Genomic DNA, 17,965 nt, shown 5'->3' with positions numbered 1-17,965 from the left:
ATGCAGGCTGAACAAGCCTGGGATGATTTTTTGTTTGTTTGTTTTGTTTTTTAAAGACAAGAGGTAAACCCAGGAGTCACTGATGAAAACAAAGCAACAAGGAGCAGTAAACGCCCCGTTTCCTATTTATGGGATAACAGAGTCTTCACACTATTTGACGCAGCAACGGCCCCTTCCTGGGTGGAGGAACCGTGAGTCTGAGGGCCAAGAATGAAGGGAGATTATTGCGTCGTAACATGGGGCCTGGGAACCACGATGCCCCAATGTCTTGTGTTGGCGACCCTCCTGTTCTCCTCCAGCCCCTGTGGTGGGAGCGCACCTCCCTCTCGCCCTGCCCGGGGGCCTGGGCCATGTTCAGACGGGATCCGGTGCAAATCCCGGGATCCTTATTTTATGTTAAATTAGCACATAAAAGCCCCATGAGCAGAGACACCCCATTGGCTTGAAGGATTGTGTCACTGAGGATCAGCAAAGTGAGGGCTGGGTGGTGGGGAAGGCCCCTTTAGTCGCCGCCCAACCAAGTCTCGTATTTTGTACGAAGGCCTTGTAAAGTGATTTAACAGAGAGCAAGATGCTGGCCCCCTAAACACGGCTGCGGAATACTTGGGAGATTTTTAACTAATTATCTTACTCCAATAAACAGTGAAAAGAGGCACTGAAATTTTATGTGTTCAGAAAAGGGACTAAAATGAGTGATGAAAAGACGGTAAATAAAAACGTATACGAAGCGTTGAAGTAATATCTTCTCAAGCAAGAGTGACGGTGAGGTAATCTGATTATAAACACAGATGTCTGGAAATTTCATTACACAGCTTGCTGATTAGGGAGCGCTACATCTGGCCTTGAGGCAAGCACTTGGGCTGATAAAGCTATTCCACTTGGAATACTTTATTTTTCATTATATGCTCAATAATAATGTGATTAAAAAACAAAATTGCATTCAGATCGTTCTGTGGCTGTTCATGTTCTCCATCCCACGGGGAGAGCGGGAATCGTGTGCCACCCCTGCGTTAAGGATTTCATCGGGCGCTGAGACTCACCTAAGACATTGAATTTGTGCCTACAATAAACGAAATTATTTTTGACAGATTTATCATAAAAAAAAGGTTTAATATGCACAAGGTCCTGCGAAAGTAGCATCTTGCGGCCCGCTACAGATCCTGCTGACGATGGTCACACTCCACACAGTGGCGGGGACTGACGGGATATTTAACCCGCTAGCGACAGTGGGAAACTCAGAGCTGGTTTTTCAGATGCGTCCAGCGGTGAGAAATCGTGGACGTATCTCCGTCCCACACGCGAGTCCCCAGCACCCCTATCACCTGGGGAGGAGTGGACATCCATCCCGCATCTTGATGAGCGCGGCCCACGTCAGCATTACAGACACACGCAAACAATGTAGGAAAATATGCAGATAAAGCAAGACCTTACCCACGATGCCACCGCGGGGAGAACTGTGCCAGCGTCGCTCCCGGGATGGGAACCAGAGCAACAGAGGGACGGACAGACAGCGAGGGAGACACAAGACCATCCTCTACACGGGGTGTTTCTAGGATCAAATCCAATTTGCTTGGGTTCATTACAAGAAAAGTAGAAAGAGTTCAACAAAAGACTGACATTAAGATACGTGTGTCTTTGTTTCAAGGTGCGCCTCGCTAAAGACAGAGGAGCAACACCAAGCTTCTAAGAATGCCAAGAGGGCTGCGATCATTACGAACCACGAGTGTCCGTCTCCCGGTTGTGCGTGGCCCCCTGCTGTAAGGACAGAGATTGAACGTGCTTCCGAGTGCGTGACTCTCCGCTCAGTACTGCTTACCGCCCGGCCATGTGCAATAGCTTCTCTAACCTCCTCGTAATCCCACACGCGTGTCTGACGCTGATATTCACGGAGAAATGCTCCACTCTTCCTCGCTCATAACCTCTACGTTCTCGGGCCCTTCATTCGCGTCCCTTGGACGTGGTGGGTAGTAGCCATGGGCGTTTCCTTCGGCCAAGGCTTGCGTGTGCTTGGGGCCTGCTATTCTTCATTGCTTGCTGGTCACTCCTGCCTCCTTGGGCTCCTACACACGTGTGGGGCAGTTTTGTTACCCTCAGAATCCCTTACTCCCCCGTTCCTTGATTGGAGGCGTGTTTCTTGATCCTATTCATCGTAGTTTCACGATTAGGCCTCATGGCATTTCAGATCTTATACGACGACGCTTCCAGTTTGCTGTATCATTGTCAAGAGCGGGAACGAATTCTCCAGACGCCATGTTCCCACCTTCTGATGTGTGTTGTGTGAGGAAGTGTTGACTCAACGGCCTGGGTTGGGCAAACCCTGCATATTCCTCAGCCAGTTTGCACCCCAGCCCTTGCACAGCCTCTGGGCCCTGAGCCTCAGGGATATTGTGTGGGGTAGAGCATTTCTGCAAGGCTGAGGCCTCGAGCTCATACCCGTCTGCTGAGGTAGTTCATGCTGAGGACGTGATCGGCGGCCAATACCTGCTGTCCTGCTGGGGCTGCAGAGCGTCCATCCCTGAGGTCGCAGAGGTCACTAAGGCCACAGAGGTGCTACAGGCCTACACCATGGGCTCCCCAGGAAGACCCCTGGACACCCAGGCCAGAGCAAGCATCCCTGTTGGCAACACTTGAAACGTGTCACCTCTCATCGCAGGGAAGATTGTGTCCCATGCAATTCCACCGAGAGAGGCTCTGTGATCTGGGGTGTCCGCCCCCAGAGCCCTGAGAAGTAAATACCTGCTGTCCACGAGCCCCCAGTCTATAATATTCACTTACAACAGCCCAACCAGACCAGGATATAGTCTTTTGCTCATCTATCACTAGGAGGAAATGCACCTTGAATTTCCAAAACCCCAGACCCTCTAGTCATCTATCTCAGAGCGTTCATGACTATATCGACCCTTTAAAATTCATTTTACTGGGATGCCCGGGTGGCTCCGTGGTTGAGTGTCTGCCTCTGGCTCAGGGCGTGACCCCGGGGTCCTGGGATCGAGTCCTGCAGGGAGCCTGCCTCTCCCTCTGCCTGTGTCTCTGCCTCTCTCTCTGTGTCTCTCATGAATATATAAATAATAAAAAAATAAAATTCATTTTACTAAGAGATGAAAAAGACACATTCCTAGCTCCGTGAAAAACTTAGAACAGAAAGTCGTTTCCAAGTTTCTATTAGCACGTGTACCTGACTGCACTTATGCTGAGTGAGGAAGGAAAGAGCTGACCTGGCCGTCCCCTGGAGGCCGGAGAGGCACCGGACGTCAGCGCGGGCACCGGGTGGGGACCCACAGCCCTGGGTGAGGGGCGCTGCGTGTGGCCGAGGCTGCCACGCTGGTCTTGCAGAGACACCCACAAGAGAAAGATCACCTTGCCTAATTTGAGAATCCCGTACACGATCTCTGCATTTCTCCGAGCTGAGGCAATCTATTGAATTTTTTAGATGACTGAATCTTTCAGGCTGAGTTTTAGAAAATTTAGAACATAAGTAATGTGAACTTTATTATTTTGAATTTTTTATAACCTCTTAAATTGATTTGAGTTCAGTTTTTTTGTGTTGTTGCTGTTGTTTTACTTTTTAAGAAATTAATTTTGGGTTTTATCATTCTTGCCACTTTTTGTAGGGGGATCCTTTCTATTTTCTTCTTTTGTAAGTACGCGTCGTGTACCTGTAAGGTGTACCATGAGAGGACAGCCAGGTGCACCCGGACGCCGTGACCTGACTATCACGCCACGCTCTTGAGCGATCCCTTCACACGTCACCGTTTCCCAGTGTGGTGAGGGCACCCGGAATCTGCTCCCAGCATCCTCCCGGCAGACGACCCGGTGTCATCAGCTGCGGCCTCTCGCCTGACGTCAGAGCGCTCCCTTAGTGGTCCTGCAGAACGGCTGCCTTCTGCCCTGTGGCCGCAGCCCCCTCAGCCCTGGCTGGTCCCTGGGGCCAAGCCTGGAGCCTGTCCGCAGGGGTGACCTCGCACTGGGATGGGCCCGGCCCTGAGTCTGAGGGGTGTCCTGGTGCACGGGAGGGTCAGGGATACAGTCTGAGCCCCAGGTGAGCAGACGCTGTGTCCACAGGGGCCAGCCCGGAGTCCGGGTCTGTGGGGGCCGGCCTGGCCCAGGGAGGGGCTGCAGCTGTGTGAGCAGGTGCCTGGGCCGGGGACGCCGGCCTAGCCCTGGTGTGGGCCATGGGGGAGACATGGGGCCTCTTCAGTTGGGCCAGAGTGATGCGCTGGGGGCGGTGGCTGTCCCTCCTCCTCCTCCTCCAGAGCCCCTTTGCCCAAATCTGCATCCACCATGTGCTGGGATCTCTGCCCTGGTCGTGGAATGATGAGGAGAGTCCCTGGTCATCGGAGGATTGTCTGGGCGCTGAGGGTGAGAGGTTTAACTAGCTCCTGAGTCCTGCTGACCCCACCCTCTGTCCCTGGGGCCGGGGGCTGGCCACACAGCACCTGCCTGTGGTCCTCAGCTCTCCTCGCAGCCTCCCTTATAAACCCCAAGTCACAAGTGAACATTTGGGGTTCCGGCCCACAGAATGGTCTTGGAGAAGGAAGAACTGGGGAACAATCCTCCAATGACCCCAGGGACTCCCCTCATCATCCTGCTGGCTCATCCGACTCCTCCCGGCACTCCGTGTCTAAACCCGACCTGTGGGCTTAGTACCTGACCTCAGCGACTGCTCCTCTCCCTTGCTTCTCCCAAGCCGGGGGATTGTGTCCTACTTACTGCCCAGAGGGATGTGTCCTTCGCCTGCTGCTTTGTCTCAGAATCCCCATATTTCCCGTCCTCTTGCACAGATTCCATCAGCGCACCTTCAGGAACCTTCCCCCAGTCTTCATGCCAGAGCTTCCATCTCGAGGTGGATTTCCTCCCCAGGATTCGTATTGTACTCGGATTTGACTGCAGCCATGGAAGAAAGCACGATTCTCATTTTCTTTATTTTCTGCTTCTATTATTCTCTGCGCGAGCTCTTCTCTGCTCTCCGTAGACTCCACAGAAGGCTTGTCCACATTGCTCAGTAAAGAACGAGCTGCCGCTGCTGGCTCCCGTGCCCTCCAGCTCCCCCAGCGAGCCTCGGGGCCGCACTGTACCACCCTCTGGCATCCCCAGAGCACTTTCCTGTTTGCGTTTGCTCAGAAAGTCCATTCTTTGTCTTTCTTTCCGGAACCTGGCAGCGAACCCTTGCCACCTGCTTTGTTAGTTGTAGGGAGGTTTTGGAGGATATGCTCCCTATCACCATGGAAGAAAACAAAACAAAACAAAAAACAGCCACCACCTCTATACAATTTCCAGTTTTTCTCTACCTATAAAATACATTTACTTTCTACACATTGGAATCATTGACTTTGGGGAGGAAAGGTCTACAGTATAAGAAAGATAAATGAAATGACTTCCAAGAAAGAGCGAGACCTTGTCTCTGATCAGTGGATGTAAGGGATAGTTCATTTTATGGATGACTTCTTTTTTTTTTAATAATAAATTTATTTTTTATTGGTGTTCAATTTGCCAACATACAGAATAACACCCCCCCGTGACGGAGAACGGAACACACGAACTCAAAATATGCCAGCTTGGCATGTCGGTCATTTGGGGTTGAAGACAATCATGATGGCCTAAGAGACTCACGAAGAGGTGCTTCTTTTCTTTTTGCTTTACTTCCCCTTAAAAATCTACCTTGGGGGCCTGTGCCAGGAAGACAGCTATCGCCAGAGAAAATATATCAGAAAGACTGAGTTGTCTGGCATGTGCACTTGCCCAAGACTTGCTCTTGCCATTTACCTGTGAATTGTCTTCCTCCCTTTTGAAGCCTCGGGCCCCGAGCTCCTTCTCCTTAGCTCAGGATGGCATATGTGCCCCAACTGCCTGACTCTCTGGGGCCCCATGCTTTTGGGCCTCCCTTGTACATACGACATTAAATTTGCTTTTCCCCCTCCTGTTAACTTGCCTTGCATCAATTTATTTATTAGACCATCCAGAGAAGCTAAGAGGAAAGAAGGGAAACTTTTTCCCCTATAGCAGACAGCATACTGCTATTTTTCTTAGTTACAGTGTCATAATATTTAAGACACATCATTCCTTTTTTTGGCTACTAATCTTAACTAATAACTAATTTAAACTGCTAGTAGGTCACCAGTATTTTCTGTGAAGCCTATTTCTTTTTCTTTTTTCTTTTAAAGGGTATTTTATTTTAAGTAGGCTCCATATGCAGAGTGGGGCTGGAATCAGAACCCTGAGATCAAGAGTCACATGCTCCACTGACTGAACCAGCCAGAGGCCTCGAGGCCTATTTCTTTATTTTTCTAGTTATGGTATGGTAATCTTCACAAATCCAATTTCTGAGGTTTTTTTATTTCCTTAAAAACTTTAAATCTCCTTACTGATTTTCTATCTACTAATTCTGTCAATTACTGAGTGACAGAAGACTGTTTGCATTCTCAAAAGAAAAAAATTACTGTGTTTGTCTATTCAGTTTTATTAATTTTTGCCACATGTGTTTAAGAGCCCTGTTGTTAGGTGCGTACACATTTAGGACTGTGTTACTGTCTTGGAGAACTGACCTGGCCCCTCTGTCCATTATCTTCATCCCTCATAAAATTTCTTGTTTGTTACTAATGAAGCTTGTCAAGCTTTACTTTGACAATTTTTTGCCTGTATTATCTTCTTTTATCTATTTATTTAAATTCATCTATGTCTTTATATTAATGTAGACAGTTTGGTTTGATCTTCTTTTCTATCCAGTCAGGTTAGCCTCTGTCTTTTCATTGGGGTATTTGAAAAGTTCGCATTTAATGTGATTTTTGACATATTTCTGTGCATCTGTATGCTTTCTCTATTTTTTTAATCTGTAACCCTTTCTCTTCCTTTTCTATATTTTTAAAATTATTTTATCTTTCTTATAGAATTAGTATTTATGCTTTTATCAAAGGAAGGTTAGTGCATTTTTCTAGTTTTTTTTTTTTTTTTTTTTTTTTTAATGACAGATATGCCCTATTGATATGCACTCAGAGAGGAGTAGCTAGCTAACACCAGAAGGGGCAGGTGCTTATGTGTGTGTATGTTGGGGGGTTAGTGGGAAGAAGAAGAATGACATTTACATAATGGCAACTAAAAGCCAGATGTTTTACCTCCATTTACCCTTCAACTCTGAAAATAGTGTCATCACTATTTTCAAATGGTTTTACCCCTCTTCAGATGCTCATGATTTTGATGACACTATATATATTCTGAATCGAATGTCTCTGAAGCTGATTTGACATTCTCAGATAAAATATATTTATTAATATATATTCTTATAATATATTCTAATGTATTCCTCACCCCCTAACCCACACTGATTTGAAATATTATGGGAAAAGCTTACCACAAATTTAACATCATATCACTTGTTTTAAATATGGCACTCAAGCTTTCTAGAGTGCTAATGACATTTAAAATACTGTCATTTTTAAACAGTTTTAAAATTTCAACTGTTTTTTTAAAAATGTTCTCTTGGCAAACTTCTAATGTTTGCTAGTTTCCAATTAAAGGAAATGCTAAATAACAATCCAGAATTCATTTTGAGCATATGTTCAGGTGAAATGAAAGATGGGCTTTTTAAATGACATAATTAAAAATGTGTAAACATCAATGTTCTTTAAAATGTAATTATTATTTTTAAAAGCATTGTAAAGAAATGAAAGTGATGATTATCTAAGATGATAATAAGAGCTTTCTCAAGGTTGACTTATTGTTATAAAGAGATATATATGTATATATTATGTATCTGTATACATATATCTCCTATCAGGATTACTTTCTTAGATATCCTGGAGCCCTGAAAGACTATACCCATATTAAAGTGAATACTCGTGGTATCTACATCCAGGAAAAGAGTTTGTTTTTTAAATGGTGACCAGGGAAAAATCTTAAGTGATCATACTATTCAAACTTGGCACTGTCTTCTCCAATTTATCCACCTAAAGCCTATTGGCAGAGAAGGTTCTTAAATCACTACATTCCTCGGGGAAGCAATAATTGAGTTCTGCACAACAAATATGTCACCTAACAAATGTCTCCATGCCTGAAATAAGTGTAGACATATGCCAGGTACAATGGTAAACACAATGGATGCTTTATTTTATTTCTATAGGTGAACATTTTAGCAGACCCCCCGAACACTAAAATGATTGCCTACACTCCCATTTCTAAAAAAAATAATAATAATAATAATAATAATAATAATAATAATAATTGTGGGTTTATCTGAGATTTCATTTTCAGAAGTGGAAAACAAATATAGAAGAAAAAGATATTTTTTTCCTACCTTGGCCAGAAGCTCACATTGCTCCATCGGTGGTTTTGGGTAGGTATTTGAAATGAAAAGTCAAGGGCTATCACAGGAGGAAATTTCTGCTTATATTGGTTACTTGTTCCAAATTCTGCCTTAAGAAATATGAACTTAACTTCTTCCTATAACAGTTGTGAATATCCTTCTCAGAACGTTTTACCAACACCTGAGTGGATTTTTGATAGTTTATTCTATTAACCAATAATAATAATAGTTACATTATTTTTTTATGTGTGGATTATGCATTTTTGATCAATCTACAAACACTTCTCTTTATTCCCAGCACAGTCTGGTCTAATGGAAAAAGTAAAGGACTAGGAATGGGACGACAGTAAAGCAGATTCCACAGCCTGTGGCATGCAGAAAATGACCAATACAGGTTAATTGTTGTTGCCATCACTGATATGTGGGGCCAATAAATGCATGACTTTGGGCAAACTGCTTGAATTCTCTCATATGTTAAAGTGGCCTGTCTACATTCTGGGGTTGCAACAATAGTATATGAGATGAAAGAGGATTAAAAATGCCTTGAGAAATGAAAATTGACAATCTAAAATAAGACATTATCATTACCCCCAACAAGCTTCTGGACTTGCCTCCTCATTAGCTGGTGCATGATCCTGGAATGCAAAGTGGTTTTATCATTTACTGCAAGAGGTAAAATCAAGTCAGGAAAGCCCACTCTATGTACAGAGGATATAATCCACACTAACTCTAAATATAAGGCAATACTGGCTTCCTCCACTTGTGGTTTTCAAATCGTAGCTTGACTTCCACCAATATGGACAACTGCCCACGGGCTATGTCTGGTGCCTCATCTCCTTAGTTAGCCTCACCTGATGTAGAAAAGTACTCCCACATTGGCTCCGGGAAGGTGCTCAGAGAGTTACCTGTAGGTTGGATCAATACTCTGGTTGGCGGTAGCTAACTCTGATGGAGGTATTCACATAGATAATGTGTCCCCAGTGACCCATTTTGTCCACTCAAATAAACCAAGTCTGTACAGATCTTCAGGTGATTTTCTTATTTTAAACCTTTCAAGATGTTGTGCAATCTAAACACAGTGCAGGGATGGGGAGAAGTAGTCATGGCCAATAATGGTTTACTCTGTAATAAGGCTCCACTCACTAGTCTTGCTTGTAAACATCCAAATATGGTGATTGGAACCTCTTTCCCATAATCCCAGAAACACCACTCCACTGATGTAAGCTCTGAGGCATGTTCAGATTGGTGAGTAGGTAGCAGCCTTTGGCATCAAAGCACTGGGATAGCTAGTACTTCCCAAACACAACACCCATCCTCTCACCATGCCAACACACAGGCATGACCAGGGTGTCTACCAGCCTTCAGAGGCTTCCTGGGCTGGCAGATGATCATCGGGGGAGCTGTCTCCCCCAGGCCCTGGTCCTCCTACTGTCACTTCCCCAACACACCATCACCAGATGACAGAGCATTGGAAGATGCTGTTTAAGATGGAGTAAGAATAATAAGTTATCCAGATGCTGCCTTCATCAGCTTTGGCAGTGGACTTCTCAGGCAGGAGTCCAGAGCAGCCACTGGCTGAGGAGGTGCCATAGATCAAGCCTCACTGATGCTGGTCTTCTCTATCGGGACCAGCTCCAGCTTGCCATCATGTGTGATGTAGGCCTAGCAGACCTGTAATGTCTCATGGGTAGCAAACCAGGTATCTCCCAAGAACCTAATGGGCACCCAGTTGCAGCCTAGTTTAACCTCAGTGTTTGGGCTAGTTTCTTCAGCATAGGTCAGCGGTAGCTTGGAAGCAGTAAACCAGAAGCTACGTGAAGCTCTTTCTTATAAGATTCCATGTATACATTGGTTTTGGACTCAACCTCCACAGCATCAGTGGCAAAGTCCTTGAGGACATCTGTGCTGTCTTCCTTCACCAAGAGGTCAGTGAAGTTGGAGGAGGTCAATGGGGCTGAGAACTTGCATTTCCAGAGACTGATGGTGGTTTGCAGGGCTTCCTGCAGCGCATCTACCTCACTGTCCTCACACAATAACTGGCAGAAGGTGATGTGGGGGGAAGATGCTGTGTGCTTTGTTCTTCTTGTAGCTCTGCTTTGACTGTTGCCCAAACCAGGAGAGCTTGTGTGCTGAGGGGCTGGTGGGTTGGAGGTAAAGGATGTATTGAGGTCATCCAGAAAGGAGTCACCAGTGTGGGAGAACCACCAATCCCATGGCTTTTGAACACTTCTTCCTCCTGCAGATGCCAAGGCTTTTTGTCATCTATAACTCTGGTCAGGGCCCAAACCAAGGAAGGGACAATACTCTCAATGTTAAACCATCCACCCAGCACTTAATTTAAAGCCTTTGAGAAACTGGGTCTCAACCCAGATCTATAAAGAATTGACTTCTGGGTCTACTACCTAGTCAGCAGTGACTGATATATTCCTCACCATGGAGCAGGGCTGCTCCATGGGCGATCATGGTTGCCCTACCTTCTTCACCTGGTCTCTAGACTCCCACTTTCATGACTATATTACAACTTTAGAAGCTCTTTTCAAAATTATAATAAATGAAAAATTAAACCACTGAATGCTTAAACACTACAGTTAAAAAAGAGACAGTTAACCTTTCTCCTCAATCCCTACCTTATGGAGAAGGAAGGATAATCTCACTTAAAAAAGGAAGCATACAACTTACACCAAGTTATTGATATGGAAATTCTCAAACCATGAAAAGAATCCCTATTGTTTTACATAGTTAATATTGGGACCAAAGAAGCAAAATGTGATATGGTTAGTACCGGGGTCTAATTTGGGGTCTGCTGTGGAAGACCTTAGGAATGCTGAATATATTGTTGAGCTTTTCTGACTTTTTTTTTTATTTTAAAATGAGAATATTGGGAGTGATGGGGTGAGACCCTTCCACACTGAGTCCTTCATATAAATCAATGACAAAATCTGGGCTGATTATGAGTAGCCACTTGGGGGTATAGGAGAATGAATAGAATCAGGGAGATGGATGGGGAGTCCATACATAGAAAAGAGAGGACAAGATAAGTTCCGTTTTAAGGGCATGTGGCTCTGAGCTAAGTTGACATTGTTATGAGTTGGCAAGAGAACTGGTAGGAAATGTATAGTGATCTTTCTGTCAAAAAAGCCCCAGAGAACTGATACTGGAGAATCTGTGGGTGCTGGGGGGAGCTTTGAAGTCCCATGGGTAAAAGATACAGGGTGAGGATGCCCATATCACTGACTCATCACAGGAAAGTGCATGTGTGAAAGAGACAAGCGCAGCCCAACTAAAGACAAAAAATCTAAATTGGGACTGGAGCTGCCATCCAGCGTTTCAGCCCAAGTCAAGCCAGGGTCATTACTTGTTAAAACAAAAGACAGTGTGCAGAAGAGAACAAATAGCTTGAGGACAGATCAAATAAGGAGATAGAAATTTTCCAATGTAAGCAATAGAAAAGAAAAGGGTTTAAATATATATAAATGTAACACTGGCGACCTGTTAGTTCATATGAAGTGGTTCAGTATTATATATAAATGTAGATGGAATTACTAGGCAGAAGAGAAAATGGATGAGAAAGTCTTTGGAAGAAATAATAGCCAAAATTTTCCTTAGTTTGATGAAAGATGGGAATCCACAAATAAAATAACCTCTAGAGTAGATGTAGTTTTTCTTCTGCCAAAAATCGAGGTTGCAAACTATACCCAAACACCATAAACAAACCAGAAATCACATTTATTCCAACCTGGGCTTCATCCCTGGGAAGGTAAATGGACAATGCACCCTGCTCTGGGGGTACAGCCCTCTGAGAGTCCAACAAGAAGCCCGAGTAAACTGCTTCTTGGCAGATTCCAAACTCACCTTTATGTTCTCCTATCTCCATGAATCTGTCAACAACCCTGCACATCCTCTCAGCCACTCTGCTGCGACTTTCTGAAATGATATATCTTAGGGCCTGAATGGCCTTGAATGCTGAACTCATCTCTTTGGGCTTCCAGGACATGACTCCACAAAGCTCCACTCTCAAGGACTTTCCAGATGCCCTTCTTTACATATTTCTTCCATCCTTTCTTTTATGTCTTCCATAATTTTAAATGCACTAATTCATGATAGCTTTCAATTTCACTATTATCTAATATGCTAAATGTCACAATTTTCCTTCAGACAGATTCATTTCTTTTGTTCCAGAAGAGTTGTTGTCAGGACGGAGATTGGCTTGGGTACCATTAGATGTTCATTTGGGTCCTGAATAGAGGTCTAGATTTGATCCTTATTTCTGTGACCCTCCAGAAGAGTACATGGACCTTAGAAATATTTACCATCTTTTACCTCCTAAACAAGCACATTTATATAACACTATCTGGAAAAAAAGTATCCTTATTTTTACTCCTATTATAATTTTTTTATATTTGTGTTTATTTAAGCAGTGACTATATTTCATAATATTTAATATGCTTATTCATGAATTAGTAATTTTCTTTAGTTTCTGATGTAGTTTTCAATAATTCATCAGTTGCGTATAACACCCAATGCTCATCACATCACATGTCCTTCCTAATGCCCATCACCCATCACGAATTAGTAATTTTAAAATCATTTTCCCCTTAGTAGGTAACACACTCCGGTGCAGCTTCATTCTTGAATTGTTCTTTCAGAAATTATAAATTGTCTCTTGCAGTTTTGTCTGAAATTTTCACATTATTTTTGGTTTTGAATAATGATGTATTGGATTATAGTGGGAAATTATATTCCACTAATATACTGGAGATATAATAAATTGTTAAATGGCTTACCAACACATCGCCTCCTCTGTTGTTTATGTGAAACTTTTGTCAATTAATATCTGTGCCAGTTAGCTACTCTGTCTTCTTCACTGGTTATCTTAGAACTTCTTCACCTCCCAACCTGCCCAGGCTTGTGTGTCATTTAATTTTAACGTGTCTGGAGATGGGTTTTTATTTATTTCTCTTGCTTGAAACATACAGCGTTCCATGTTGTCATTACTTCATTTATGCTATCTCTCATTTGTCCTCTCTATTGTTTGTTTATCTTGAAGTGTCATTGCATCTTAAGATCCTGATGCTTTTGGCTCATGTCTCCTTCAACATTTTACCAGGAGGCCTAAGAGTCACCTTGCAAATTTACTGATCTTGTTTTAAGTACCCTTTCCCTAAAAACCACTAGGGAATCCCTCTTTTGTTTCTGTTAAACATTTGTTTTTTAGTACACCCCCCCTGAATCGTATTTCTAGATCTTGAAGTAAGAGAGTTTAATTTTTCTTATTCTAGCTACTTCTGAAATTAGAAACTAGAAATTATTTTGTTTTTCACTAAAAGGAAAAAAGGATGGCAAAGATGTAGATGCTTGGGGCGTCTGAGTCTTCTTTGAAAAGTAAGTACTATTATTCATCAGAATTAGATAGTTGGATAAATGGAATGATTAAGTTGACAGCTATATTATTGGGTTGTTGGATACATGGCATGAGGACTGAATTGGACACATTAGACAGAATGTTCAACATGAACAATTTTAGTAAGATGGAAAAAGAGGCATTTTGCAAGGAAAGATGGGCAGATGTTCCATTACCACGGGCTGGGGTTTATAATTGGTTTATGCATGATGGGTTAGCCAATGGCGCTGTAACAAAAACGACCCTGAAATCCAAGTGTTAGTGATGTAAATAACGGATTATCCCATGACAAGTTTTATTCAGGTAAGACGGTTCCTGAGTTATTGTCCTTTACATGGTTAATAAGATGCAAGTTCTTTCTACATATCATCCTAGCGTCTTGCACACATTGCCCCTAAGGTCTCCAAAAGAGAGAGAAACTGAAGAACATATTTTCTATTTTTTATAAAGCCCAAGGCCAGAAAGTGCTTCTTTCCTATATCCCTTTGCTAAGAATTCATTTACTTACATGATCCCAATCTATAAGGAAAGCTGGAAATTTCCATGCACCCAGAGTGAAGCAAACACGTGGAGAATATTTAGCACTGTCTCAGCCAAAACAGTGGCAAGAAACTCTCTGGAAATGTAATGGGTCTATAAAAAGTGCAGACTCTGGTGGGTCTGAATCAGAATACCTTTAAGAAAGAGTATATATGAAGATTCAGAATCTAGAAATCTATGCCCATAGTATTATCTGTATCACTTTTGGAAACTTCATATTGATTTAAAATGTTGCTCTAGATCAGAGGTGAACACATTTTGTCCCACAGGTCATATCTCACCTGCAGGCCATTGTAGTCTGATCCTTCTGCTAAATTTTCTTTCACATATTTAAAGAGATAAGATACATAAAAAAATAACACGCCAACCAAAAAGCCTAAATTATTCAACATCTGGGCCTCTATACAAAAACGATTGATCGTGGCAAGCACCTTCTGGTTATAAAATCCTGAAGTTTCATAAAATCTACAATTCTGAAGATTATATAGACATACTGAGAATAGAAATGTTGAAAATTATTATGCTGTACGAGAAGATCCAGCTTAGAGAGCAGAGGAAAAGTGAGCTGAGAACCACAGTGCTGAAGTTCAGCCTTATTCGTGAATGAGGAAGCAGAGGGTCTGACAAAGATGCTGAGGGTAACAGTGTTATCAGGGATTCCATGGAAGATAAAAGAAACAAGATTCTGAGACAGCAGAAAAAGTGTTTCATCGTAGCAGTGAGATGGCTCGCTAGGCGCCTTGCACTGCCTTCCTGGCAGGTGGATTAATGTGGACTCATATTTTCAGTGATAATTCAAATGTTGGTGGAGAACAAAATAATTAAGAATCCTTATTTGTTGTCATATCCCTAACACTTGTGAAGCACAGAAGAAAAATTGTGTTGGTTGAATAATTAGATGAATGACCTGTTATTGGTCAATTGGTATCAATGTATTGCTTTTTGATAACAGACAATTCTTTCATGTTCCTATTTGATATTTAGCAAAGCTAGTGACATTTACAATGCTTAATAATTCTCAGTCCTTGTAAACCAGCAGTACTAGGTTTTCTACCTTTATTGATTTTTCCCATTCATATTTGGTATGCGAGGACTGTGGGGTTTGAGAGGAGATGGATTGTTGTTACCTGAATTGTCATCTGTGGTCATTTCTATGCCCTATAAATCTGGTAATTCTCTGGGAAGGATGTTCTTGGTAAATCCATTGTTTTGGATCCTTGTTGATCTCACTCTCTCTTGTATTTACGGAATTAGTTAAGAATCTGATCCATTAAAAAAAAAATCCGCTCTATTTAATTTCATTTGTTAAACTTTGCCTAACATCAAGTGTAGGGACCAATAAAATTTAGTAAAACTTACATGTTTTGTGGCCTAAACTATTGCAATATAAAATTGTAATTGATTTACCTTCTATAAATTGCGATTGATTTGATAATCCCCAAATGTCATATTTGCCACTTAAGGATGGCATTGTGACTCTTTACCATTTGTTCTTTGCCAAGGATGTCACATATGGCTGAAATTGGGTTTTCTTTTCCTGACTTACAGCAAACAAATATTCCACTCACAGAAATTTGCCAAAATATTCGTTCTTTTAGAAAATACTTTATGCTTGCACTTAGTGGAAGATAATAAATAATTAAAAGACACTTGAACTTTCCACAGTACATCACAGAAATCTTTAATTTTATCCCTCTCGTCAGTTTAGAGTTCAAAATTTAGTGTTTACAAAGTGATCCAGAATTGTGGGAGATGTTGGAATTTGCATTCCAGTTCTTCGGATTGTGACATGATATTAATCATTATACTAACCAAGGAATTCAGCAACTTGTTGTATGTAAGTCAGCAAGGTCAACAGTCCAGCTGTGCCACCATCACCAAAACCCATGGAAGTTGTATCAGGTCCACGTCCTGGGCACCTTATCACACACACTATCAACTATCTGGACTGAAGAAACGAAGCATAAGACATCTCTTCATCAAGGGGTTAATTTCATTTGAAAAAAGTTAGAAAGTCATTTTGTTGATATTCTAATTCAAGAACTAGAACGAGAAAGGAGCCAGAACCAGTTCTTTCACTAACGCCCTTGCTGTAGGTTAGAAATGTTGAGTGCTTCGTAAAAACTTCTAAAAATCTAAATTCTCAGGTGGAATTAGAGAAGGGTTTCTGAGCGAATTCCTTCTTATTGCAATTACCACATGCAGCACAGAAAGTATACGTGCAGGAACGTCAAATATGATTTATCATCTAGACGCTACACCTTGAAACTTTAAAAATATGATTTTGAAGAGAGTAAAGAATTCCGATTGTGTAGGAAGTAACATGAATCATGCCATGGAGGCTGTAAGTAACTGGCTCCTGTAACTACACTTTTGCATAACAGTATGCAAGCTCCAGCATTCCACGTATTTTTTTTTTTTTTCTAAATAGAAGGAAAGTATGATAAGTAAAGCTGCATAACGTTAACAATACCATCCCCGCGGCGAGGCGGGGCCGTTTTGAGCATCTGAGCCTCGGCTGACCTCAGGATTTCAAGAGGAAAGACTCCCTAACCCGTAAACCTGCGGTGCGAAGCTTTTGAGGAGCTTGTTGGGGCAGCTGCGTCTGCTGCAGGACACCGTCGGGGATCAGAAGCAAACACCAAGGGGATCCCTGGGGGGCTCAGCAGTTTGGCGCCTGCCTTGGGCCCAGGGGAGATCCTGGAGACCCCGGATCGAGTCCCACGTAGGGCTCCCTGCATGGAGCCTGCTTCTCTCTCTGCCTGTGTCTCTCTCTCTCTCTCTCTCTCTGTGTGTCTCTCATGAATAAATAAATAAAATCTTAAAAAGAAGAAGAAGAAGAAGAAGAAGAAGAAGAAGAAGAAGAAGAAGAAGAAGAAGACACCAAAATGCACACTGTGCTGCAACTTCAAAAAAAAAAAACAAAAAAATTTGGAAAGAACATTGTAGCAAATACAGTGACTTCCAGCTTCACTGGACGGAAGGTGGGTCAGAGGGGGAGCCCCTAGGGTGGCCCCCAGAGAAGGGCCGCCTGCGCCCCAACCCTGTGGGGGGAGACCACGGCCCAGGTCGGTGTGTCCAGGGCAGCGCGGGAGGGGACGTGAGCCGGCGCGCATCCCTCGGCGGGTGGCGGGGAGGGCGCACACACACCCTGCGGCCCATCCCGCCTGGAAAAGGCCGCGAGGGGCGAGCCAGCGCCTCCTGACCCAGCTGGGTTTGCAGCCGGGGCTCCTTGGGGTCCAAGCTGACCCGTGGCATCCCGGCTCCTCCCCCGATGCCACGGCCCACACCCCGAGCTCCGAGTCCCTGTGGCCGATGGAGGCAGCGGCCCAATTGGGCCGCGGTGGGGCCACTTGCTGGCGGTGCATCCCGGCCACATCCGCCCCCCGGGCTGCAATCCCAGAGAGGAAGGACCGGGCTAGCCCCACAGAGGGACCCCGGACCCCGGCCGGAGCCACGCGGACACGCAGACCCCGGTGTGTCGTAGGCCGCGGACTCGGACTCCCCGGAATCCTCTTCTGAGGACCTGGACGCCAGGTTTGGGGCCTCGTCCCACTGGGAGGGGCAGAGAGATGACTCCGGGCGGCTCAGCTCGGGCTCGGGCCAGGTGCCGGGGTTTAGGGCCTCGGGGCCTCGGGACAGGACGCGGCCTCTCCACGCGGACGCCTGCGCTGCCCCGCCACTCCAGGTCCTGGTCCAGGCACCTGAGGCAGAAACGTGGGGTGGGC

General features: G+C 43.9%; 1 pseudogene; it reads right to left on the bottom strand.

Moving 5' to 3' along the window:
- Positions 1-9,197: 9,197 nt before the first annotated feature.
- On the bottom strand, positions 9,198-17,605 carry LOC119877076 (annotated as a pseudogene).
- Between the last annotated feature and the right edge of the window lie 360 nt (positions 17,606-17,965).

The sequence above is a fragment of the Canis lupus genome, chromosome 16 (assembly GCF_011100685.1).
Source record: "Canis lupus familiaris isolate Mischka breed German Shepherd chromosome 16, alternate assembly UU_Cfam_GSD_1.0, whole genome shotgun sequence".
Taxonomy (NCBI): domain Eukaryota; kingdom Metazoa; phylum Chordata; class Mammalia; order Carnivora; family Canidae; genus Canis; species Canis lupus.
Note: the sequence above shows the minus strand (reverse complement) of the source record. Positions and strands in the feature narration are given on the sequence as shown.